We start from the raw sequence: 24,665 nt of genomic DNA, 5'->3' as shown, positions 1-24,665 counted from the left end.
GTCAGTTTGGGAAGGTAAATGAAAAATAAGTCTACCAGTGTTTGGTGAGGCTGCTAATGACAAGTACCAGAAGAGACCAAGCAAATAAAGGCTAGATAGTGATAATAGGGGCTAAGGAATGTGGATGCCATTGTAGATACGGTGACCAGACGAAGGCTTATTGTAGTGTGAACATGCAAGCAGACACGTGAAGGAAATGGGGAATGATCTGTGCAGATAGCTGGGGGAAATGTCTTTGGTTGGAATATACTATTTCGTATGTTCAGGGACAGCTACAGGGCCAGCGTGCCAGGGATAAGTGGGAAAGGAGGAGGGGGGAATAAGACAAGTTTAGGTGAGGTCAGATCACCTAGGGTGTGCAGGCCACTGTAAGGATGTGATCTTTTACACTGAGACCAATGGGCAACCAGAGGAGAGCCATGCTCTGACTTACTAGGCTCCCTCTGGCTGCCCTGTTGAGAAAGGACTGTCAGGGGACAGGAGCGGAAAGAGAAGACCAATATTAAAACTCTTGTAACAGTCTTGGCAGGAACTGACGGTGGCTACTAGGTGGGTTTGGATTCCAGACATATGTTGAAGATAGAAGCTGAAAGATTTGCTAACACATTGGGTACAGCACATAAGAAAAACTATGTTGTGTTAGGAAGAACGGAAGGGTAGGACAGAGAAGACTGGGAGATTCTGGGTTGGACCTGCTCAGTGTATGGTGCCTCTTAGAGGCTCAAGTGGTGGGTGGATGTGGAAGACCAGAGTACAAGGGAAGGTCTGGGGTGAAGATATGTATTTGGGAGACACAGTGGACAGCGGTAGTTAAAAGTAAGACTGGTTGAAATCACCTAGGGAGTAAATACAGACGGAGGAAAGAAGAGTTTCAACGGGTTCCTAAGATATTCCATCATTTGGAGATCGGGAAGAAGAGGAAGTTGCTGAAAAAGAAAAGTGAGAGAAAGTTCAAGCCACGGGTCTGTGTTACCCACTACAAAACAAAAGCATTAATCTTTGTGCTTCTGTTTTACCTAATATTATATCCCTTTCACTTAGTACAGTACTTTCTCATTAAATGGTAGAAAAGTCAGACTATAAGCACACAGAATCACTACAGCAGTTTTCTTAGTCAGAGATAAATTTTAATCAAGGCAAAGAGCACTGGCCTTAAAAAAGATACAGAGTTTCTATTGCAATGAATTGTGAATGCAGGTTGAAGGGCAGGTTCTGGGGAAATAGGCAAGTTTCAAGGAATCATGTGATGAGTCAAAACCGCAAAGGCAGGCAAACCTGAAATCAGGGGACACCCAGAACTAGGTTGGAGAAACAATGGGCCAGAAGTATACTAGATGAGGGTCTTGAATTTCTAAGACTCTGGAATAGAAGGTGGGAAGCCCAAATCCAGGTACTCGACAAATATCCAGAACATGAACAGGGACATCAGTTGAACAGATGTGATAACCGAGTAGTATCAATTAGTTCGTTGAATTACCCGTAGTATTTATGGGGTTTTATCTTCCTTTTTTTCAGAAGATTTTCTTATCTTTCATTTGGAGAGAGAAACTAATTACTAAAACAGAACAAGTCAGTGGGTTTGTAGGTGGAGGTACTTGGAAGTCCTTGGATAGAGGGAAAACTGACGGGAGAGAAAAGTTTCCATCAACACTGACATTTGGTCAGCCAAGCAGGATATTGCTGTTGTCATTCTCAGCTCTCTGATCCATATGGGACTGATACCCAGATTCCTAAAAGCACCTTTAAGGCAGCATCTGTGTCTTAATCTTTTCTGTACCTTCCTTGGTGCTTAGCAGTATGTTGATCTGCAAAGACCATGGACTTTGAGCCAGCTGATTTAAAAATTTGTTATGGTCTTGGACACCTTTTATTCTGCATTTTGGGGCCTCCTGTTCCTCCATGGAAATGGCAAATTTCAAAGCTTGGCCTTATCACTCATTCACCTAGAATGCCGATATCCTTACCTATGAACAGGGGCAAAGCCCACTGTAAAGAAGAACACCACCAACAAGCAGAACTAACATGGCAGAGTGCCTTCAATGTGTCAGGTGCTGCACTGATGCCTCGTTTTATACTCTTTGTCTCTTTGTTTTTACAGATGGAGAAATGGAGACTTAACAGAGTTAAGTGATGTGTCAAAGTTCACACAGCTAGTGAATAAGAAACCATCAATTCAAACCTAGGGCTTTTTGATGGCATCCTGACAGTGTCAGAGGCATGTGGGGTGGGGTGTAGGTAAGGGCTAGGTGAAGTGGGGCTAAATGAACATGGGTTTGAATGATCGGCTACTTGGCCATGGGGACCATAGTAGGTATTGAGCAAAACTGATGGCAGTGCTGATGGGAACACATCTCATGAATGTGTAACAAGTCTTCCACCTTGGTGTAGATTATCTGCCTATCAAAAGAAATGTCCTGATGACTCAGATGGGTCGGGGGAATTAGGCTATGGTGTTCTTTCTGTGATCAACAGCCTCAGTCCCCTAGGGAAGGAAGGTGGGAAACACCCACCTAATGAGCATATGTTAAGCTAAGTGGCCACTGAGTGAGGTGCTTCCCATGGGTGATTTTTGGTATCTTACTAGAATAATCCACTAGGGGAGGTATTTAGTCCCCCTATGTTACAGATGAAGAAACTTAGACTCAGGTGAGCGGCCAATCTTGTCCAGTATGAAAAGGGACGATGCCTGTTTGTTTGTTTGTTCCAGATTCTGCTTGATTCCGAAGCTCATGCTCTTTCTCATATTCCTGGGGAAAAGGTCTTCTTTAAACCAGTACAAAACCAGATGTGTGTTTTCTTGCCACTTTAATCTCTTCTGTAATAGCTTCCCTTTTCCTCTCCAATTGTCCCAAACAGTTCTGGGGAACATGTGAGTAGTACAGGCCAATATGTCTTTCCTTACCTTCTGTTTCCTCTCCTCTCTGAGTCTCTTAAGCACATTTGAAACTTGTCCTCATTCCCGTCCCCCAAAGTGAAAGTTGCTGTCTTTTGGTTAACTCAGAACTGCAGGGATAAATTCTTGGGAAAGTCATGTGCTTTTTATTATTATGTTGTTTATTCATGTACTTGAAACACATTTATATTGTTAGGCTATTCATGGAATAAAGCATTCAGATGAAAAAACAAACCAGTGAGTTTGGAAGTCATCTTGAGGAAACAAAGAGAAATCTCCTAAGGAGGAGCACATTTAACTCTTCTGGTCTCCTTTCCTAATTCAGCAACCCTGTTGACCATTGCTTTCAGTTGAAAGGATTCCCATTGTCTCCCTGTGAAAGTCATCATGGAGGAAACTGCGAGTTTGCTGTCAGCATTATGAAGAAAACTAGGTCCTCAGAACTTACTGGAATCACATGCAAAGCAAACAAAGTCAGTGTCAATAGCGCCTCCAGCTTTCCATTTCACAGTTCTCATTGGGAGTGTATATTTTTATGGAGGGTGATAGTGGGGAATTAGTACCCACTAAGTACTGTGATCAAGCACTCTGCAGTCTAGCTTTGCAAAGTGTGGTTCTGGCACTGGTCGCACTGGTGTAGTTGGGAGCTGGTTAGGAATGTATAATTTCAGATCCTGCCATAACTCTACTCAATCACAATCCACATTTTCACAAGATTCCTGGGCAACATTCCATGCACATTAAAGTTTGAAAGACAATGCCATCCTAGGCACTTATTTATACATTTCTCACCTTTAGGGAAGAGGTATTCATGTCAGGGTTGCTTAAATGAGAAAACACAAGTTCAAGGTGGGTAAGTAACTTGGCCAAATCCTCAGCTAGTTTGTGTCAGGGCCATATGTGAATGTTGTTTTGTCTGACTTCAATGCTTGTCTATTTTCTACTCTCTCATATTACCTTCATTTTTTCCTAAAGCTTAGGTTGCAGTGTGCTGGTTTCGTCTCAACGAGAGGAAACATGAGACCTGAATTTCCACGAGGGGAGACTCAGTGAAGCTAGAATGCAGGCCCCAAAAATGGTGGACCAGGGGAACCAACAAACAAGTCAAATGAAGACAGGCTGTCACAGGTGAGGATGAGAAGGTCATGACCTTGATGATCTGACTGTTCCCTGTGTATACTCAGACCACAGTACTGTGCCCTGGAAATCTATTTGTGCCTCATGGAAACTCATAGCCATGTCTAGCCTTTCCCTTCCTCCCCAGCCTTTGAATAAGTGCTAGAAAAGTCAGAATTCTTTTTCCCCTTCTAAGTTTTCTAAATTAAAGTTTATAAAGAGTGACCTTGAGGGCTTAATTCAACCCACAGATGGGCGTTATTAGGCCTACATGATGTTGGCCCAGATAATGTTTTAAAATTCTTCTAAAAACTCAACTACCTGCCAACACATTTAAAAACGTTTCATTAAAGTATAATATATACAGAAAAGTACACATTTAAGTGCCCAGCTAGATGAATGTTCATAAAGAACACGCCTATGTAATTAGCAGCAACATCAAGAAATAGAACATTACCAGCACCCCAACGTTCAGCTTGTACTTTTTGCATAAGGGTAACCAATATAATGACTTACAGTTGCATTGGTTAGTTTACTTGACAATATTCAAAACTTAGAAATCTCTGGCTTCTCCTGAAAAACTGAATCATCTAGCAACATTGGGCTCATGGTCTCACAGGGTAACAATCAGCTGGAGATGAGCAGGGACCACTCTCTTTATTTTTGTTTGTTTATTTTAATGTTTATTTATATGAGAGAGAGAGAGAGAGAGAGAGAGAGAGAGAGAGAGAGAGAATCTTCGTGATAAAAGCACAGATCCTGATGTAGGGCTGAAACCCACAAACTGTGAGATTATGACCTGAGCTGAAATCAACAGTTGGACACTTAACCAGCTGAGTGGCCAAGGTGCCTGGGACCACTCTGTTTAATCACGCATGCCGTCTTTAGTTTTCCACAGTCCCCACCACTCCCTACTATTCAACACTTAGAGCTAGTGGCAATGGCCTTTAATCAACACACTTATAGTCAACAGTAGAATTAAGAATTAAAACAGAATTATGTAAAATTATGTCTTATATTCTCTTGCTTCCCTCCTTTACATTATATGCCAGACTTCTATGGGCATTTGAATTTGAGAGTGCTGCTCTAAGCCTGAAGATTCCCCACGTCAACCTCAGAGAATATCTCAAATATTTCTTTTTTTATGTTTATATATTTATTTTGAAAGAGAGAGCATGAGCATGACTGGGGGAGGGGCAGAGAGAGAAGGGGAGAAAGAGAATACTAAGCAGCCTCTGTGCTGTCAGCACAGAGCCTGATGCCGGGCTTGAACTCACAAACTGTGAGATCATGACTTGAGCCGATATTAAGAATCAGACACTTAACTGACTGAGCCACCCAGGCGGCGCCCTCACATATTTCTTAAGAATGTTATGACAATCCTTTGTTACCCTCACAATTGACTTTGGGGGTGCTAACTAAATGGTCAAGTATCCTTGTTAAATTTAGTGCAAAGGGAAGGAGATTCAGTTTCTTAACAGATTTTCTTTCTTTTCCTCTGTTTGGCATAGGTAGGTGTTTTTGTAGGGGTTTTGGGCCTAGTACAACCAAACACAGCCCGGGCAGGTTGGCAGGAATGACCACATCCACACCTAAGTTCTGAGGGTAGCTCTTCTGCCCTGAACTAGTCATTGCCTCCTGCATAACTTCCTTCCAGTTTCTAAGCTGGAGAAAAAATTTTCTCACAGAATAGGTGTTGCCCTGGAAAAGAGGAAGAGAAAGAAAAGTAAACAAGGAACTGGGTAGGAGCCTTCCATATAAGGAAAGAATAAAAATAACGTAACAGTTGTATCATTTCCAAATTCAAAGTGTGGGCTGTGAGGACAGCAAAGCCAACGCCAGGGTGAACATGTAACCCTTTTCCCAAGGCCTTAAGTCTATCCTCTGTTGAGGGGAGCCCCATCATAACCGAAGAAGACCACTCTAATTTCAATGAAAGAAAGGGCCATATTCCCTGCCACATAACACAGGTATGAAATAATCCCCTGAGGTGGTAACAATTTGAAAATAAGTTTAAAAAAATTTTTGATGAATGATTCTAGGCTAATAAGGGGAAGTTACAGGCTGAAGTTTTCAGCCTTGAAGTTGTTGTCAATGAGGAGAGACTTTCCCTCCCTTAAAGTTTCCATGTACTAAGCTTACATTTGGACCTGGATATCTTCCTCCAATGGCAGTGGAAAAACTGGATATCCATTTGCAAAATAAGAAAAATTGGATCCTTATCTTACACAACAGACAAAAGCCAACTCAAAAAGGCTTACAGATTTAAACATAGGACTTGAAACTGTAAAACGACTAGAAGAAAACATATGGGAAAAGCTTCATGAAACTGATCTTGACAATGGTGTTTTGGCCATGACACCAAAAACACAGGCCACAAAAGCAAAAATAGACAAGTGAGAGTAGATCAAACAAAAGGTGTTGATGGAAACAATTAGAGTAAAAAAGCAACCTGTAGAGGGGAGAAAATATTAGCAAACCATAGATCTGACAAGGAGTTAATATCCAAAATATATAAAGATCCTAACTCATTACGGAGAAAACAAATACGGTGATTAAAAAATGAGCAAAAGAAGTGAAGAGACACTTCTCCAAAGAAGACCTACAAATGGCCAAGAAGCAAAAGGAAAGGTGTTCAACATTACCAAGCATTAGGAAAATGCAAAGCAAAGCCACAGTGAGACATCACCTCATTCCTGCTAGGAAGGCTATTATTTTAAATATGTATATTATAAACACACACACACACACACACACACACACACACGCACACAGAAATATTATACACCCTTAAAAAAGGATATCCTTTCATATGCAACAGCATGGCTGAACTTTGAGGACATTGTGCTAAGTAAAGTAAGTACATCACAGGACCAATATTGCATGATACTATTTATCCAAGGAATACAAAGTAGTGAAATGCAGAGAGTGGAAATGTTCTTTCCAAGGGCCGGGGGAGGGGAAATGGAGAGCTGCTCTTCAACTGTTTTAAACTTTCACTTATGCAAGATGATTAAGTTCTAGAGACCTGCATTGTGTTTACTGACAATACTGTACACTTTAAAATCCGTGACAAAGGTAGATCTCATGTTAAGTGTTCTTTGCACAATTAAAAAAAAAATGGGGGCTGGATATGCCATTTGTTCTTAAGAAAACTGAAAATCAATTCCCTGAGGACAGCAAACATTCCTTTAGGCTCTGAAATATGCTAATCAGTCTGTGTGTGACTCCATAATGACAGAAACCATAGCTCACATAATTTCAAAATGGACACTGTGAGGTCAACAGTATGAGATTTTAGATGTTATGGATGAGGAAATTGAGGCAGAGAGAAGTAAGGCGTCAAAGACGCCAAACTGGTCCTCTCCAGCATATTGGCTAATCCCAACACCCTCTGCTTTTAAAAACCACTCGGATTGCTTCATCACCATGAAAACATGGTTTTAGAGTTGATCTCTCACGCCAGCTCCCCTCCCCCAACGTTCAACCTGAGATGATAAAGAGACAGAGATTGAGTGTCAACTGGGTGAGCGCTTATCCTGGCTTGGGTTCTTCTTTGTCAAACGCCATCACGTGAAAAATATGAGGTGTTGTCACAGGAATAATTGGCCACCCAGGAAGGAGAAGAAAAGCTGTTGTCTTGCTTCTAGGAGTGCAGGATAGGCTCTTCTGGATTCTCCTGGAAACTCCTTAGCAGGAAGTGTCTTTGGCACATTTTCTATTCCAGAAAGATTGCTGCTAAAATTATCTGCGTTAGGAATGTGACAGAGTTCTGGCCCCCGAGAATTTGGTATGGAAATAAACAGCAGAGTTGATTATCTCTATTCAAACTTAAATAAAACCGTATGAAGGGTTCAGCCAACCTTCCCCCACAGCCCCACCTCATCTCTGTGTTTTTTGGAACATCTATTACAACAGGGCTTTTTCTTTTTCCTTTTCTGTCTCCTCCTCCCCCCACATCACAGCCCGTTACTCCCAGCTGTGTGCTGCAAATCAGCATACACTTCCAAGTCTTTCCCAAGTGTCTAGAGGCTAGAGGAACCCCAAACATATTGCCACCAAACCTCCTTCTTCTGAAATTTTCAGTGTGTATAAATTCAGAAATGTAATCAGCACGATTAGGACTCAGCTGTGCGTTGCTCATTCAAGTTCTATGCTGCAAGAGCCGTTTGATGTCAAGTAGAATTTTTTAGTCTTCTCCCCTCTTCCACCCCAAGTTTTTTATCCTAAAACCAGGAAGTCACATTTGGCCAGCCGACTATGAACTGTAACCACAAAAAGTTGGACATCGGTTCAAAGCTCAGGACTCATGAGAGGCCTGAATATGTTTTAACCTTGGTGGAAGGCATTCCGCAGTCATTCGGGCTCAATGCACCTCCACAACGGCTGATGCGGGCAGCGGTGTTACTGGTGACATGGTTGGTAGGATGTTCTCACAGGCTGAGGAATGTGTGAGGGAAGCAGCCTTGTTCTGGGAGGGGCTGTACAGGACTGGAAGAGGAGTTAGTTTCATTTTCCACTCAGATGCAGCAGTGGAAAGAATCAGTCAGGAACCTCTCCTTCTTTCTTGGCTGTCTCTCCCTGAGCTCAGATGTAAAAACAAGGGTCGCTGTTCATCCTCTTACACTGGGGGAAGGAAACCTAAGCCATGCGAAGTGTTCACTAAAAACACTCACTTAGTGGTGGATTTTCCCTCCTTAGCCCCGTCTCCTTCTATTTCACCCTCCTTGGCCCTCAATCTTTATCCTTCTACAATACAGTGTACCTTGAATTCCCTGGGCACACTTGTGGCTTTTTTGTCTTCCTTGGTGCTTTTGTACATGATATGCCTCTTCAAGGACTTTTCCTCCTCCCTTTGAGTCTTCCTGAAAGCACCTTGATACCCCTCAGACTACTCTTGGAGTATTATCTCTTGTGTAAAGGCTTGCATTAAAAGAATCTCTATCTCTACCTCTATCTCTATCTCTATCTCTATCTCTATCTCTGTCTCTGTCTCTATCTCTCTATCATTCCATCTTCTTTGACACCACTGGAAAGACCTCATCACTTCCATGTTTCACCTTTCTGTTTTGCATATTGATACGGATAGTGCTTTTTAAAATGATTATTAACTTCTATGAGTCTGGTTAGCCTTCCAGACCACTGTGGTCCAATAGAACTTTCTGCAGTGATGGACATGTTCTACACCTGCGTTATACGGTATGGTAACTACTAGTCACATATGGCTGTCAAGCACTTGAAATGTGGCTGGTGCCCTCGAGGAACTGAATTTTTAATTTTACTTAATTTTACTTAATTTAAATGTAAATAGTTGCACATGGTTAGTGGATACTATATTGGACAGCACACTGTAGACTGTGATCTTCTTGAGGATAAAACTAATGTATTACTAATTCCTTGTTGTAAGGGCTCAGTAAACATTTACTGAATTCAGTTATTGTAGATACTTATGACAATAGTTCTGTTAGGCAGGTATTACTAGCTCTAGTAATTTCATCTTCATACACAAAAGCAAAACAAAACAGAACAACAGCAAAATGTGGTTCAGTGAAGTTAAGTGATCCAGCCAGGATCGGAACCACAATCTATTTAAAATACCGCCCCCCCCCCCCCATTTTTTCTGCTTCCATTGGCAGGGCTTTGGTAGTTGGTGAGTAAAGTTGTATGTAAGTGGGTGCATATACAAGATAGGAGGAAGCAACATTTTATAGAACAGTTAATTGTCTCCATACAATTAGACATGCAAAGACTTGCCTGGAAATCTCTGGAAGGAAAATCAATGGAAGGAAAGAAAAAAGGAAAATAAAAGCAAGCTAGCACACTGCTCATGCATCTTTAGTTCCATGCACACATTTAAAGGATATGTTGGCTAAATATATCTCTTTTAAAGGAGGAGTGTATCATAAAAGAAAGTTTACAACAGCCAACAAATTGGGCAGCTGGTCTGCAATCTGTGATTGTTAACTTTCAAACGCTGATAACCTCGGAGTTGGCAGTTAAAGATCAAAATGGTGGAGGTAATGCTGCCATCTACTGGTAATCATGCAAAGTTGGCTGGTATTTCAAGATGTGAACAAATATTCCAGATGCAGTAATCATAGTTACCTATTCTTTGAATTTATGACTTAGCCTTATACATTAAAAACAACTTCAAAACTATTTTAAATTTGGAGAAAAAATTACCATCCTTCAAATTTTCTTCCTTCCTTCCTTCCTTCCTTCCTTCCTTCCTTCCTTCCTTCCTTCCCCTCTTTCTCCTCTCCTCTCCTCTCCTCTCCTCTCCTCTCCTCTCCTCTCCTCTCCTCTCCTCTCCCCTCTCCCCTCTCCCCTCTCCCCTCTCCCCTCTCCCCTCTCTCCTTTTGCAAATATATATAGCGACCTGGAGTTTTCAGGTCCTCCTCCCTTCCTCATTTAGCCGAATTGCCAGTTGAAACAATCTGATAATAGTTTCAGTTGGCTTTTCTTTGATTCATGTTCTAGCTCCAGACAAATGATTGTATCAGGCTGCATTCTGATGGGACTACACATAATCATGGACCCACCCAGGTCTTACAGAATTTTTCTCAGCATCAAATCTGTTTCTACATCAGTGATGAAGGCTGTACCTGAAGATATGCTGTTAGGACAAACTTTGGGATTTGGTGATAGCATTGAGGGTACTCCCAACTGAAAAAATATTAAAGTTCCAGTTTTGACCAAATGGGATAGACTAACCAATACTCTTTGCCAGAAACCAGAACTCATGCTGCCATTTTGATTAGCCATAAAATCCCAAGAGGCAATATGGGACATGGGATTTTGATATTCTATCAGTTGGATTCTTAGCAGAGGGATCAAGACTTTATCTGACGATTTTATAGTAAGAGTCACCCTGTCCTTACATGTTTAAGCAGTTGGAAGTAAGGGAAGCAGTATGAGCCTGGGGAAATAGATGAAGAAGGGAAAAGAAGCACTTATACTGTTAGATTGTATGCATGCATATGAATTTCAATGGACTTGTGGTGACTGATGATAAGTAGACCATCATCTTATCTCTCCCATCTAGGACATGGCTGCCTAGGTGTGTCATTGCTCAACCTTTGAGCACCTAATTAGTCTTTGTTTTAAGCAACATCTTGGATGTACTCTGAGAGATGAGTGACATTGACACATATTCATGAATTCATTGATTTAGTTATCCATTCAACAAATATTGAACACATACTAATTGATATATTTATAGGGACACAAAACAGAATGAGAAGTGGTCCTTATCTTCAAAAGATACATTGCTTTCTCTTATGTATATTGCATATACTGTGTGCTAGGTACTATGTTAAATGTTTTATAACTATTAAATTAGTTACTCATTTGTTCAACAAAGTTTACTCAGGACCTACTCTGTGTTAGGCATTGTGCTGAGTGCAAAGACGAAATGATACACAAGTTGGATATGGTTCCTGGCCTTAGAGATATTGGTGCCTTTTGGGTAAGGAAGAAAATTAAACAAAGAAACACAGTGTGTTTAACTTGTGCAATTCATTTTGGCCGCTCAGCATTTGATTTTCTTTCTACATGAAGAAATGCCTTATCAGTGTGGATGGAGCAAAGACCTCTAACTATAAAAGCTAAAAATGCTGGGTATTTTTTCCCAGCACCACTTGCAGCTATGTTACAGGCATGTCACCCAAGTTTTGCCAAGCAGACAACACCTTGCTAGAATTTGAATAGGTTCTGCCTCAAGGAAGAGACAGGGCACTTTATTTCTCTGGTGGTGGTTGTGATGGTGTTAACACTGTCCGCATCAAAATCTCTCAGGAACATAATTTTAGCTAGTTTTATTTATTTATTTGTTTCTTTCCACTTCCTTTATGCGAAATTCACCGGCCTTCCAGTGATGCCTGAGCTTCTTATTAGTCTTGTAACAATTCCTTTTCTTTTTGGTCAGTGTGAATCACCTCCTGTTGTGTGGAACCAGGTACTCTGACAATATCCACTGTGACATGGGAAGGACAGACATCATCGATGGTATCATCAATGTACAGAGATTACTGCCCTACTAAAGCAATGGACAATAACACTTGCATCTTAAAGACAAGTAGGAATTATCTGGGGTAAAGGTATCAGAGGAAGGAGCCAGAAAATGGATAACAGGCAGAGGAAACAGCACATTTGAAAGCCCAAGGCACTGCTCTGAGGTAGGAATTCTTAGGCCTATTTTTACATTTGAGAAAACTGAGGCTAGCAAGCAGTAAATCCAGGGCTGACTGTAAAGTTCAACCACTGTGGCTGTCTTCTAGTTGAAGCCTGGAAATATATTTACACCAGTGGATTCCAGTACTAATTTTTAAAGAACTTTTTATTTTGGAGTGTCTGTGTACAGGAAAGTGGCCAACCCCTAAAGGTACAGCTTAGTAAGTAATCACAGGGCATTCATTTAACTATGACTGATCAAGGATTTAGAACACTGGACAGCCCAGAAGATTTCCATCTGGCCCTTTCTAATCAATACCCTTCTTTCCTCTCTAGAGGTAATTGCCATACTGACTTCTAACACCATGGTCATCATACCTGGTTTTCGACTTTGAATAAATGAAGAAAATATCATATTATTTCATGTGTCCTCCCTAACTCAATATGAGGATCCTAAATTTCATGTATGTCTTTGTAGCTTGTTCATTTACATTGCTGTATAGTATCAATTGCATAGATTCATTTATCCTTTAGAGTTGATGGGCATTTGATGATTTTCAGATTATGTTATGGCCATTACAAATCATGTTGCTAAAGACATTCTCATTCATGTTTCTTCTTGGGTAAACGAATTTGTTGAAAATATACCTAAAAGTAAAACTGCAGACCACAGAGTGTGTTGTATGTTGAGCTTTAGTGGATAATACCAAACAGTTTTCTGAAATTGTTAAGGCAATGTAACTTTCCATGTGCACTTTCCATTTGAAAGTTCCAGTTCCTCCATGCTCTGCAATGTGTATGGTTAATCTTTTTTAACTTTAGCCATTCTGGTGGGTGTAGTGCTATACCACTGTGATTTTAATTTGCATTTCCCTGAAGACTTATAATGTTGAGTAATTTTTCATACGTTTATTGGCCAGAACCTCAGGGCTATTTATCAGACGGCCACTTCCTGGCATGTATTTTAGGGTAAAGTGCCTTATGGATGAATCCATATGATTTCCAAAGATAGTGCAGTCTTTTTTTTTTCTATTCCCCAAGGTCATGGTTTTAATTATTTCTCTTAAGATAGATACCTTCTAGATTTGTGGGGCTCTGTTCTTTCTCAGGAAGTGACTCTCTTGGGGCTAACTTTCTGTATGTAGAGTTGGTTCAGTAACTGTTGAAATTCAAGGACAGACTGAGGAAAAAGCCACTGAGGCCCTTGACTGGGTCACTAATGGTCTCTTGAATGTTGTTTGGCAAACACTGGCCTCAACAATATTTGTATTTTCCCACACGTTCACTGGGCAAAAGTCTCAATGGACATGTTACTGTGAATTTACGATTCTCTTTGAGGGGTTTGGGTTAGTTCTGTAATAAAAATTCTGGCATATGGAGACATACGTCTGGTTCCCACACATTTAAGGCTAGAGAGAGCATAGCTACATTTTCTTAAGGTCAGCTTACTGATGTCTCCAAAGATAAAAGGCACCTTCTGATTGAAGGCTTGCTCTGAAAATATTTTTGGCAAAGGATTTCCAAGTTCCATTCTCCTGGGATGATCAAATTGAGTTCTGTTTTGTCTGTTGTTTTGAAAAACTCACTTTGGCAGGGAAAAGGGTTTATTGCAGGCCCCTCTGCTTTGATTTTAAGATTTTATAATTAGAGGAAAGAAGAAGACAATTGTAATCAATGAAAACAATTCACTCAGAAGACGGAGTCGGGTACACACATATAAAAGAAGCCAATAACAGAAATTACAGCTTTGCTCTTGGGTTTTGTGAAAGGTTTCTTACACTTAGAGGTTTTTAGTCAGGTTAAGTCCATAACCTCTACTATTTTTAGCTGTAAACCATAAGATACTGATATGATTCTAGCCTTTTGCGCCAATGTCATGATGTCCCCAATCTCTCAAAGATATGGACATTAACTATTCACAAGATTTTGAACAAAGCCCCTTTCTATTAGTCAGGATTTTGTTTGTAAGCAACAAGCCCTAACTATAGTTATCCTAACAGTGGGAGAATTCATCTAAGGAATATCAGAGGCTTACAGACTTAGCAGGAAGCTGTGAACTAGACTTGGAACATGGACTAGATTCTAGAAAGCTGCAGAGAGTTGAGTATCAAAGATCATAGCAATGGTCACATGGTAGAAAGGTCAGTTTGTCATGATGCTGGGCCCACTGAAGTCTCTCTCCTGGAAAATACATTTCAAATAGCAACACACAAAGGATGGGTGTTGGAGTTGATTCATCTCATTGTGGGAATTGTGTGAATAAATTCTCTTTGATTTCTACTCTCCAAAAGCTGGAACTGTCCTGATTCCTGTCTTTCCCTGTGCACTATTGTCCATCTCTTCCATGTACATGGTGAATTACCAAATATTCTTCCAGTCAGTGATTTCAATGGCTGTTGGCGAGAGTTTTCTCTTACTTGAAACCAAAATCTCTAACAGACACTAATGATGGTAGATGTGGCCCAGGCTTGTGTTCTGCTTTGAGAAGGATGAGAGAGAAGATGCCTCCCTACTTTTAGTGAAGCCAGAAGGCTCATGCAGTCTAAGGACAGGTCCTGAAAATGGTCTCCTTTATATCTTCATATGAATCATTCCTTGTAGTCACACACGAAGGCCCTGCAGAACAGGGTGATTTGAGCACGGTGGGCCCTCTAAAGATAGTTTAGGCCATCAATTATCGGTTTTGCAACTGGGGTCTCAGCGTTCCAGGGATTCTCAGTAAGTGTTTAAATGGCTAGTGGGACAATGAGAAAGGGGTTTCCTCTACCACTACATTTATTCAGAGTCCTTATACTATTATCATTTTATATATTGGGATTCTAAGATTTTCCTTTAATAAACCCTTTGCATTTCAAAAGCACTGCAGTGAACTGTCATTATCCATTAACACTTCATTTTATTTCATTTATTAGTTTATTGTAAGAAGAGGAAATGATACTTACTGGGTTCTGACTGAATTGCAAGCATTGGACCAATTCTTCACCTATGTAATCCCATTTCATTCCTTACTATCATGAAAGTCAGCTCACCTGTTGGCCAATCATTCATTAATCACATTTATCATGAAATTCTTCTCTTACAAATTTGGCCCTAAGTTTGTCTGTTTTATTAGCTTCTTAAGGGGCTGGAGTTAGACTGGGTTGATCCTCATTAGTATTTGTTTATTAAAAAACTTTGCTTAAGTTTTGCTCTTATGTTTATTGTTTCCTTCCACCTGCTTGATTTTCTCTGTTATTCTTTTTCAGGTTTTTGAGGTGACCATGTAGCTCTTTGGTTTTTAATTTTTCTCTTCCTTCATATATGTTTTTAAGGTAATACATTTTCCTTCAAGGAGAGCTTTTACTCTGTTACACATCTGGGGTTTTGGGTCAGTTCTTTCTGTTTTTCTTTTTTTGTTTATTTTTGAGCGAGAAAGAGAGACAGAGTGTGAGTGGGAGAGAAGAGAGAGAGGGAGACACAGAATCCAAAGCAGTCTCCAGGCTCCGAGCTGTCAGCACAGAGCCGGATGCGGGGCTCGAACCCATGAGCCATGAGATCATGACATGAGCCGAAGTTGGAAGCTCAACCGACTGAGCCACCTGGGCACCCCTTGGGTCAGTTATTTTTAAAAAAATTCTTTTGCTTTCTTTTTTGCTAAATGCTAACAGAAGAATGTTTTACAATTTCTGAATGTATTTGCGGCCATGGCTATCCTATTTTCTTGAGTTCTAATTTTATTATACTCTTGTCAGAGAACACAGTCCATATGACATAGATATTTTATATTTGCTCCTTTGTTATCTGTAGGACTTAGATTCTGTAATATTTGTTGCCTCCTATAAGTTGAATGTTTGAAAATCTATGTTGCACATACATTTGAAGAGAAACAAAAGTAATATTGTAGGTTGGAGTTCTAAATAGGAATTACATCAAACTTGTTAATTATGTTCATAGCATTTATATCCTTAGTTGGGGCATAAGTATTTACAATTGTTAGATCTTCTTGAGTGATAGAGCCTTTAATTATGATATGATGCTCTTCTTGATGTCTTATTACAGCCTTTGTTTTAAAATCTAGTTTGTCTGATATAAGTATGGCTACTCCAGCTTTCTTTTGACCTCCGTTAGTATAACAGATCGTTCTGCAGCCCCTCACATTTAATCTGCAGGTGACTTTAGGTCTCAAATGAGTCTCTTATAGGCAACATATAAATGAATCTTTTTTTTAACCATTCTGATAATCTCTCTCTTTTGATTGGAACATTTAGTCCATTTACATTCAGTGATTATTGAAAGAAATGAATTTAGTGCTATTGTGTTACCTGTAGAGTTGGTGTTTCCTTATTAATTTTCAGCTCTTCAGAGAGTGCTTTCTGAGCCAGATGTGTTACATCTCCCTTAGTGATTGTAGACGGATCTTTTTTTTTTTTTTTAGTTCTATTAACCTTTGACTTATATTCTGGAATTCTGTTAGCCATGTATGGGCTCAGAATAGTTCCATCTTCCTTTTACCATTACATAACATCCTTGTCTCTTACTGATTCTTTCATCCTTGTCTATATCATGTGATATTCATATTTTCTACAAGAGCTGGTTTTGATTAATGTTGGCTTTCTATTTATATATTCCTTTAGTTTCAAATTTTCTACGCCATTATGTTTTACACACATCATTTGTAAGCTATGAAATTTGTTTTATTTTTACCTACATCTGAGAACCTGTGCAGGGAAACTGGCAAATTGTATTCATCTTTTTAAATGTGATTACTAATAAATTGGGATTTATTGTTACTACCTTTCTTTGAGCTTTTTCTTTGCCATGATTTTTTTTTTCTTTCCTTGCTTCTATAAAACTGGTTGAGAGTATATAGGTTCATAGCACAGATGGGATTTATTCTTTAAAACATTTTTTAAATGTTTCTTTACTTGTGAGAGAGAGACAGACAGGCAGACAGAGTGTGAGCAGGGAAGGGGCAGAAAGAGAGGGAGACACCGAATCTGAAGCTGGCTCCAGGCTCTGAGCTATCAGCACAGAGCCCGATGTGGGGCTCGAACTCACGAACCGCGAGATAATGACCTGAGCCGAACTCAGACGCTGAACTGACTGAACCACCCAGGCGCCCTGGGATTTATTCTTTATAGTGCTGGGAGTAGAGGTCCCCTAACTGGAGTGAGTGCCAGGCCATATGGTAGGGACAGTCACAAGTGCCTCCTCTCCAGTGGCTCTTGTATTCTGCCACACAAACTTTTCAAGCTTCCACAGAAGGATTATTTTCTTTAGTTGTATCTTCATTCATTCATTCATTCATTCATTCATTCAACTAATATTGACAGAGGGCCTGATAAGCACTAGGTTTTGTATGAGGTGCTTAAGGACACGTGTTGAATACATGTGGTTTCTACAGTCTAGGAGGGGAGCCATTCAATGCATTTACAGATATAAAAGTACAAATTTTATTGTGAGCTGTAAAGGAAATAATTTGTGTGCAGTGAGAGAAAACAATAGAATGGGGTTTACTCCAACCTAGTAGCTAGGTTATTTGAAAGGATGAAATTAAAGAAGAGGTAGAGTGGGAGATGTGGCAGGGTCTGAAGAGTACTCCCAGTATGTATTCCTTCATTCTTCCTTAGCAATATAATCCGAGTTTAGGTAGACAGACCACTCAGAGCAAACCTATCTGAGAGTCTTCCTTGAAGTTGGGTGTGACCATGTGAGAAACATTCTGGTCAAAGGGGAGCAAATGGAAGTGGTATGCCTGACTTCTGGCAAGTGTCCTTAAGGGGAAGGTCATGACCTTTTCCTTTCTCTCCTTCCAGGTGCGTGGAATGAAGCGATGACAGCTGGAACCAGAGGAGAGCTCCTGAATCATGATGTGAACTTGAGAACAGAGGCCCAGAAAGGTGACGTCACAAGAAAGACAGTAGGAGTAGGAGTTCTGGAACAGTAGAATCCTGTTCCAGCCCCATTTTATCCATGAAGATTTTTGCATGAAAAAGAAACACATTTCTACATTTTAAACCTTTGCTATTTTGGTTTCTGGTAAACTCTCTGCTGAAAGCATAGAGGATTTCAGGCCCAAGGGAACAGAATTCTTTAGAGTAGTGACTCTCAGACTTTAGCACTTAAAAAAAAAAGAAAAAAAAAGAAGGCACATGGAGAGCTTGTTAGAACACAAACTTCTGGGTCCTATCCCCAGAAATTCTGATGTTGTGTATCAGCCATAAAATCTGAGAATATGAATTTCATATAACCTCCCAAATGATACAGAAGACCCTTGGACCACACACTGTTCTAGGGCTCTGAGTCAGAAAAGAGTTCAGCACATTTAAGGAACTGAATCAAGGCTAGCTTTAGAGAACAGTGGGAGGCATGGACGAAGGTTGGAAAGGTAGGTAGATGGCCACATTATGCAAAGCTTTGTAGTCCAGAAAGGGAATGATTTTCTTCTAAGTTAAGTGGGTATCTACTGAAGAATATTGAGCAAGAAAGTGACCATATTTAAGGTTATAAGGTCATTCTCTACTCTATGGAAAATGGACTGCAAAGGGGTCTAAGATGTTATATCAGTAGACAAGTAGACAAGGCCAGATACTCTGGCCAGGGTTGTAGCAGCAGAGACAGAATCAAGATATATTTTGGAAGTAAGAATAACAAATACTTTGCTAATAGATTCAATGTGTGGAATAAAGGAAGAGGAGGAGTTGGGAAGGAGGATGACTCCCAGGTTTTTGTTTTGAGTAAATGGGTGGAACCTTCATACGATACGCTGAGCAGATTCCTATGCCACTGACACACAAGCCAGAATTTCCAGGGATGGTAGTCTACCACTCCCATTTGTGGCACTTTTAGGAGATGCCAACTTTCAGATTATCCCTCCAGTCCAAGCTATTCACTGCAATTGCCCAATAAGCCTCTGGGTGGGTTGGCCCCACCCACATGACATCTCTTCATAAGCACTTGTGCCTTAGATGTGGTTTGGAATTATTTTGTCTGTTTTCCAGAGATGATCTCCAGGGTTTTGTTTTTGTGTGTGTGTTTGTATATGTTTATGTTCCCTTTGGCAGGATACAGTGCGATTCTTCAATCACAGGGCACAAAGAGTTCTCAGAGTTCTATAGTTCTGGAGGTGTCTGATGTCTTGGCCAATGTGTACAAATGGTCTGTTTTCTAGCACATTTCAATTCTAATTCACCTCATTACGGAATGCCTATCACAAGAAGAGTCATTAAATTTTCTCTTGTCTTACTTCCCATAACTGTTGCTGCTCACAGAATAATTGTTCTTAATCCTTAACAAGGCCCTGTATGATCCGGTTCCTCCCTACTCCTCCAGGCTCATCATCTACTTTTCCCCCAATTTCTTTCCACTGTAGCTACTCTGAACTTCTCTCAGTTTATACATTCAACTTGCTCTCTTCTGCCTTGGCAATCCCGTAGAAGCTAATCACTATTTATAGAAAACATCTCCCCGATGGTAACCTAGCCAGTCCCCAATCATTCAGCTCAAATTTGAATAAATGACACTATGTCAGCCTTTTTCTGTGGCTCCCCAATACCCTTTCCCATCCCCTGAGATTGGATAGTCCTCCTTCTTAAATGCTCCGGAGGCTACCTGAACAGTTATTTTGCTAACTTACCATAAGTTAGTTAATTATCTATAGTACTAGTTTCATTATTACTTACTACTTATCATCTCTGGTTAACTATAAATCCTATGAGGACAGAGACTGCATCTGTCTGCCTTGGCTTTGTATATCCTCAGTGCCTGGCATGCAACATTTTCTCACTAAATATTTGTTGGTTCACATATTGATTTCAACAAATGAGATATATTTATACTTTAACTTTAGAAAGAACCATCATATACTTTTAGCAGCTCAGATTATTTTTAACTCTGAGATTATGCATGGATTAAAAATCTGTATTCCAGTGCATCTGGTGGGCAATGTAATAGAGCTTCCCACATTTCCATATTGCTGCTTCTTCTTTTATTTCCAACAATTTCAAACTGAGGTTTATCTTCAAAAAAATTATTTTCAGGAAAATTATTTCTCTGTTTTGTTCCTCACCAGTTTTAAAATAGGGTTCTTTTCTATTTAAAGATTCCTTCCCTCATTCCTGTTTCTTTTTCCCTTAATCAGGAGTACTTTCTCTGGACTTTATTTTGAAAATTCTTCTACAGTCAAATGTTGTCAATTCTTAAACACTGTCCCCCCACTTCAAAAGAACAAATAGGAGCATTCTCTACAAACTACCCACCCATTCTGTGTTTTTTGTCAGTTCCCTAGATGAAAGTTAACTGCCTCTATCTTCAGATTGTAAAATTTCTCTAGCTGGGAGGTTTTTTGCTCTGTGTACTTTTATGACATTTGTAAGCATTAATGATATGCTACAGCATTGTGTAGAGTACTATAACAGAGAACTACATATTAGGGAAAAATTAAGGCCATCAAGGCTGTCATCAGGCCTTAAGAGAACTGCTGATATCTCAAATGTGTTTGGGATTTCTATAAAATTTGGTTTGGCATTTATACTGAGTTCCAAATAGTTTTTATCTCTCTCATCTTATGATTACCCCAATTATTGTACTCTGGTTTTCCATTTTGCAGAAGAAATCAGCAAAAAGAAATTTCTACATCAGGTCGGAAGTGGTAAAACCAAAATTAGTCTTTTTGCTTTTTCAGTTTAAAAAGTGAATGAATAGAAATACCTTTAGCTGCTCAATCTTCCCAAATGGTTGAAATGATTAAAATGGAAATGTCAACTAATACCTCAAAAGAGAAAAAGCTAAAAGATGTTGATTTTCTAAAAGGCTAGAAACTGATAAGTCCTGTGGCTCTTTTGGTATAATGCTCCCATGCTCACAACATTCCTGGAGAAGAGAAATTATCTCTAAGCAGAAGGTAAGAAGACAGGTGCGGTAAAGTAGGTAAATTGCTTCAGGTCTTCTGGTTGGAGAACTATGGGTATGAGAGATAAATCTATATCTGAATGTTTCATCATTTGTGCTGTTACTAAGACATGGATAATTCAGACCAGGTATCTGCCTTCATGGAGCTTAGATTCTGGTAGAGGATGGGGCTGTAAACCAATACAAACCAAACCATTAACAAGATGACTTGAGAGATCTAGAGGCTGGAAAAGTATCCAATGGGACAAAGCAAAGAAGAGCAAGCTGATGTAGGTAGTAGGGCTGAGGGGGTACTACCTCATGATCAATAAAAATTATTTTTAGATTTCTTTGTTACAGAAAAATTCAAATATAAAAGTAGAGAGAACAGGAAAATGAACTCTCATGTGACTATAGCCTCCTTCAGCAATGTCAACTTATGGTCAATCTTATCTCCTCTCTGTCTCCACCAATTCTGCCTGATTATTTCATTTATAAATACTTCATCATGTATTTCCAAAAGACAACCTTTTTTTTTTTCCTTTTTATACAAACACCACAACCATTATCACATCTGGACAGAACTTAATAATTTATGATTTGATTTTAGAATTTACACTTGAGGGAAGGTCTATTGGAGGAGGTACAACTTGATGAGATCCAAGTGAAAGAAGGAGTGAGCCTTGACAAGATATGGGGATGGTACCAAACTTGTATTTTTTGGTGTTTGTTTTTTATACAAATTCAAAATTTTATAGCTAGAGGGAAAAATAATTGATTCCTCAAAATCAGTTGTTGTTATTCTTTGTCAAACATGACGCTCACAGAACATTTTTGACAAAGGAACAAAAGATCTATATATATTTTTGGTGCAAGGTTTGTTGGCTTTTTGTCTTTTTTTTCCCTGTCTTCAGGTGACAGACATAGCTGAATCAATGAAGGACAATACTTGCCTAAAATGTGCAACATAAATATAGAAATCCTATGAACAGAAGATTCAAAACCAGTACTGGAACAAAACCAGCTCTGAGCTCTGGTGAATCTTCTGTGTAGAAGGCCACATCTGAATGACCAACAAAGTCTTTCAGCTACTTCCTTGTTCCATAGCTGGTCAGACTACAGATCTTGCTGGCTGGCTTTTTCATTATTCCTCCTTTGAAGATCTCTTTAACCACACCTTTCTGGAACTGAGGGACAAGAAATACTCTTTAAAAACCATTGGATTACCACGTTGAGAAGCATCTTTGTGCTTTCTTCTTCTTTTTCTGGATGAAGATCAGCCAAACACAGAAGCAGCATTAATGTTCCTTTGCTGGCAGTTCCATCCAACCTCCCAGGGGAAGGCATTTTGCCAAGTTCTTCTCTGCCCATTTGAAATTCAAATCCCTGAATAAGCCTCAGTGCCACCTTTGTCCAGAAACCTCAAAAGCCCCAGTCCATGTCAATCTGCCTTGAAATTATAAAGGGACATATTACTGTGTAGGAAGATAAGCTGTGTTGAAATAACATCCAGGGTGGTTGTTAAATAAATTCAGGAAAACCAAGACATTCACTGTTAAGCCGAGACTCTGTCCTCAACTCACCTCCCAGGCAAGAAGTGGGCAGAGAAGCCCATGCTGGAGGTAGACACTCTTGAACTAATGACTTCAGTGGCTATTTGACTTAAAAATAATGTAACTTGCCAACTTCTAGAAGCTTACGAGCTGTTGTTTCAGACATCTCCACAGGTGTGATTAAAGCTTCAGCTTAAGAAAATTTTAGTTAAGATGGGAGAAACTTGGGTCCATTTTCTAGCTCAGAGATTCTGTTGCTGTGTGGCCTCGGCATGTTCATTCAGGACGATCCCGAACTTTATTTTCCCTATTCACAAAATGGGACCATTCAGATTGGATTATACAGTTGTTTTTAGGATAAAATAAGCATGGGAAGATAGTTTCAGAAGTAAAAGGTCCAACATAATGTAAGGGTTAAAGATCAGATATACACTAAGAAGCCATGCGGCTACACTTTCTGACTGCTAAGGGATTTGTTTAAAGCCTGTGGCCCATTTGATTTTGAAGGCATTTACCAGGCACCTACTCTGTATTAGCATGTTTTCCCTGGTGCCATAAAAACGTGTCGGTGTAGGGGTGTGGGGGTGAGGGGGTGGGGAGACAAGAAAAACACAAACAAAATGATGAAACAGCAATACATTGCACCATAAATCCTTGAGCAAGGTTAACCTCTCCAAGCCTGAGTTTCCTTATTAATTAAATTTCTCTGACAGAGAAACCCCCATAATTTTATCTACTTTAAAAAAGACTTTAAATTTTTTCTTCCTCAATAAAGGCAGTAAAATTCTGATTTTTTCCCCATCAGATTTAAGAAGAGTGGATTTTTTTTTTCTGCTGATAATAAGAACCATGAAGGTTGGTGAAAAGGAATTGCTGTGTAAGATTAACAGGGCAGCAGTTTTAGGAAGGAATGGATGGAGGAAGGGCAGTAGATAGGAGGCCTCAGACACTATTTTGATGATTCCCAAGACAGAGGCATGGAATTATGATTGAAAAGGATGATGAATGATGGAGTCAGGTCTCAGGGGACAGAAGGGCAAAGACCAAGAATGTAGGACTTGGTGGCATACATCTATTACCCTTTCTGTAGACGAGGGTGGTAGGCACCATCCGATCATGGAGGTCTTTCCCACTGAGCAAGTGCAGCAGACGTCATGGCCTCTGACTCACACTTAGTACATGTCATGTACTCTCTTTAGAGATGGAGAAGTTAGTCTCAGAAGGGAGGAGCATGACTTTTCTGGAAGCAGGTGCTAACAAAGAGACAGAGGTTGAATGAGTGTTCTCAAGATGAAAACAGCTGGACAATCTCAACTGCCTGTTCCATATTGGAATCTGGCTTAGGACTTGAGCTCACAGGATAAAAATGATGAGGGGACAGGAGGGAGTGAGGAACAGAGAGAAGGTTTGGATCAGTCTGCAGTATATCAATGACAAAGATATTTTGAGCAATTATTATAACTAGGCACTGCATTGGGTGTTTTGCATGTCTTTTCTCATTTAATCCTTCCAATGACTTGGTGATATTAGTCATGTTATTATCTCCATTGTCTAGACGAGGAAACTGAAGTTAAGTAGCCAAAGTTATTTAGCTAGTAAGTGGCAAAACTAAGATTTGAGCCACATTGTATGATCCTGGAGCCCAAGTATGGAGCTCAACTGAGGATTTTGAATATGTTAAGGAAACAACAAGTGGATAAAACCCAATGAAGGAGAAAAAGCAAATGCAATGGATGCTGCATTTGTACCCAGGGCTTCATATTTATTTAGTCTCAAAAATATGTTTTTATGGTAAATAAAACTGGAAAAGTGAAACCACTTCTTTGATACAAACTATGGACACAGTTTTGACGGTTGGCTGTGTTTGATAAGGAAGAATACTTCTCTGTGTATCTAAAGGAGAGCTGATTATAAGTATTGCAATGGAAAGTTGTCTCTTCAGAGAAAGAGAGACAGAGAGAGAAAGAGCACATGAGCAGGGGGAGGGGCAGAGAGAGAGAGAGAATCCCAACTCTCTCTCTCTCTCTCTCTCTCTCTCAAGCAGGGCTTGAACTCACAAACCA

At 39.9% G+C, this 24,665-nt stretch overlaps 1 long non-coding RNA gene across 1 annotated transcript; it reads left to right on the top strand.

Annotated features, from left to right (window-relative positions):
* The first annotated feature begins 7,127 nt into the window (after window positions 1-7,127).
* On the top strand, window positions 7,128-23,171 carry LOC113594631 (uncharacterized). The gene is made up of 3 exons (XR_008297030.1): window positions 7,128-7,535; window positions 11,937-12,186; window positions 17,977-23,171. It is a non-coding gene; the product is annotated as an uncharacterized LOC113594631 (long non-coding RNA).
* Window positions 23,172-24,665: the final 1,494 nt, after the last annotated feature.

The sequence above is a fragment of the Acinonyx jubatus genome, chromosome A2 (genome assembly GCF_027475565.1).
Source record: "Acinonyx jubatus isolate Ajub_Pintada_27869175 chromosome A2, VMU_Ajub_asm_v1.0, whole genome shotgun sequence".
NCBI classification, from domain to species: domain Eukaryota; kingdom Metazoa; phylum Chordata; class Mammalia; order Carnivora; family Felidae; genus Acinonyx; species Acinonyx jubatus.
This window is presented reverse-complemented; position numbering and strand designations above follow the sequence as displayed.